Here is a 3032-nt window from a genome sequence, read left to right as displayed (position 1 = left end):
GTTTAGAAACACTAAAAAAAGGTGTTTCGTTTATAAATACGGAAGGAACAAAAACACCATTGCATCAATCCAGACATTATCAAGAAAATATTATGAGTTCAAAATTTAGCCAATTCTGCTATCTTTTCAGTTGCTTAAATCACAGTATTTGCAAATATAGCTGAAAGACGCCAACTCTTGAAAGCTTCTATTTCTAGTCACTTCCTACTAGATATTTTTGGAATTTTAATTGTTTTATATCTATCCATCCATACATTCTGGTACAGTGTTAGATCTGAAAAACCTGGACAGCCATTTATTTGATCCTGTGAATGCCATGGTGAAACGAAAATTGTACAGTAATAGATCAAGTCAGAACACTCATGCACCACAAAGCCACGCAACTTTGTAACAAATGAAGAAGCCACCAAAATTCTGCTTTGAATTGATTTATACTATACTGTGTATGAAGATTAGTGGCAATCACTGCTAAAAGAGTGAATGATCCAACCTGACTGGACTTACTGAATGAATCAAGGACAGTCTTCATGCTAAATCTGCCTGCTTATATCTACTTGGTAACAAAAATCCATTTATACCACTACTTAGCAAGTAAATAAAGGCATGGTACTCCATGAGAATTTAATTTCATTGACTTAAAAGCACAGAATAGCAGATGGCTTTCACACAGTTCAGCCAGTACACCCTTATCTCAATCTACAAACTATGGATCTACTCTTCCCTGCTTGCTAATCAACAGTGGAGATGTTTCTTTGGGGGAGACATTCAATTTTCTCCCTCATCTTCAAAAGGAGGCCAATTCTCATCCCCTTAAAAGAAAATTAACCCCAAGGGACCATACCCCACCCTTCCCGCATCCCAATCTGGGCCATAAGATTAATATATAAACCCACGGTATAACAGTGTATTGCTTTTATTTGGGGGCCTGGAGGTGGGGGAAAGACATCATGGTGAGGGAAGAAATCAAGGACTACAAATGCAGGAACAATTATTAAAACAGTAATACACACAATGAGTAACTGAAACCATTTTCTTAGGAGGACTTGACTCATGGAAGAAAAACTTTAAATGCTGTTGCAAAAACATATTTATGAAGTAGAAATTGGTTTCAATAATATTACTAGAGAATATGTTCTAGAAAGTGGAGGTAACTGGATGTAAAATCCTGGCAGCAATTTAATAGAACAGTCCCAGATTATTAGGCCGAGGCCAACACCCAATGAGGACGAAAGCCTTGTCTGTGGGGAATCTTGGACGATACTTGCAGAAATATTACACTGTGCATGAACCAGATTGAATTATTTTCACAAGTGTTGTAAAGTTTCATACAGTAAAATTTTTCTACATGCACTTCAATTTCACAGCAAGAGTGGCATAGAATACCTAAACACAGAAGACAGCATTCATGCAAGATATCTAACTCCTTGATATAATAATGCATACACTTCAAAATGATTACACTATCATTACATCTAGGGCTTTCTGCAGCTACAAGGTGTTGGTTATGGAAAGCACAGCCCCTGGTATCAACATCTAGAAAGCAGCCACCACCTTCTATGTGTGTTCTCTTTTTGCGTTTTTTCTTCATTTTTCTTAATCAACTCTGCTGTTGCTGCTGCTTCTTAGCAAAACTGGTAAAACAAAATTATAATCGCTGAACATAGCACTCTGGCAATCAAGACGTTTAAAACCTTCAATCTTCTGGGGTGAAGAAAGCACTGTACGACATTTAGAACTCTGATTAACAAACAAGGTGGTCACAAATTTTCCTGGCTTGAAGACTTCCACAACTTTCCTGATCAGGTCATCATAGGAGGTCTGACTTAAGTTTGTTTCAAAGCTAACATAAGAAAGCTCTGGTTCTGGAGTGATGTGAATAGTCCAATAAATTCCATCCATTTCATTCCATTCACTGAATACCCACAAGGATTGAACAGTGTGGCATCACTGACAGAACCTGGTATCAGGTCATGAATTCCACTCTCACGAGTGACATCCTTTGCAGTAACACCATCTTTCATGTAGAACTGGTCCATAACTCCTAGGTCAAGCTCGCTCATCAGAATTTCCAGGGTCTGATCTGGCTGACTGATTACTCGACTCTCTGGGAAATCCAAAGTATACAAGCACCAACAGTCAGAATTCATAGGTCCCATACAATATGATGCTCCATTTGGGAAAATTGCATTAAGAAACTCTATTTCTTCCTGGAAATTCCGGTGTGGGTACCCTTGGTGAGAAGGCTTCATGAAATTCTTATGAGAATAAAAGAAGCTTTGAATCGAGTCAAACCCACTGTAATCCCTAGCAAGCTTCAACAGGCAAACCAGTGCTTTCAGTAAGAGGGTGGTACCACATGTCTTCAAAATGAAACGTCTCTTGGAGACAAACGTGCTACTCTCACTGAGTACATAAGCTTCCTGCTTGTCAGTTTTTGTCACACTTATGATTGAACATTGCACATCCTTCAAAAGTACATCCCACTCAGATCTCGGGATAGTTCGAAGATCCCCAGATCCCTGGCTGGCGTCGGGTTGCTGACAGGAGAACCAAACCTCCAGCAGCTTCTCGGTCCCTTCGAAAAAATATGCAGCTTCCATCACCGTGAGACTAGCGAACAACCAACAACCACAGAAAATCAACTAAATTAAATCTCTTCTCCCGCCGCCGCCGCTGCCGCTGCGGATTGTTCCAGCTGTGTTGCTATAATGAACTTTATCTGGTTCTTTTTTTGCTATAATTTTATATTAACTTTTTTTTTAAAGGGATTAATAAAATTTTCCTGGCTTTTTTGTTTGAGCCAAAGTTGAACTTGAGTCTGTCTGGAAATAGAGGCAGATACAGTTCAGTCTCTTGTAATCTGCTGCTTTCCCGTTAGAACTAAGAGAGTAGAGCGAGCGCTAGCTAATGTCGCCGGCCATACCGTGTAAGCCTCTCCAGAATAGTTTTACATGACATCAGTAACATTTCTGCATGGCAAAGGTTTCAATCATCATTTTATATGGCATGAACTCATGTAGGATTATCAGTAG

General features: G+C 39.2%; 1 pseudogene; it reads right to left on the bottom strand.

The window, feature by feature from the left end:
• Nucleotides 1–1286: 1286 nt before the first annotated feature.
• Nucleotides 1287–2661, bottom strand: LOC101725349 (S-adenosylmethionine decarboxylase proenzyme pseudogene; annotated as a pseudogene).
• Between the last annotated feature and the right edge of the window lie 371 nt (nt 2662–3032).

Source organism: Heterocephalus glaber, unplaced genomic scaffold (genome assembly GCF_053883595.1).
Source record: "Heterocephalus glaber isolate CG9 unplaced genomic scaffold, H.glaber_assembly_v1.0 deba00000937, whole genome shotgun sequence".
Lineage (NCBI taxonomy): Eukaryota > Metazoa > Chordata > Mammalia > Rodentia > Bathyergidae > Heterocephalus > Heterocephalus glaber.
This window is presented reverse-complemented; position numbering and strand designations above follow the sequence as displayed.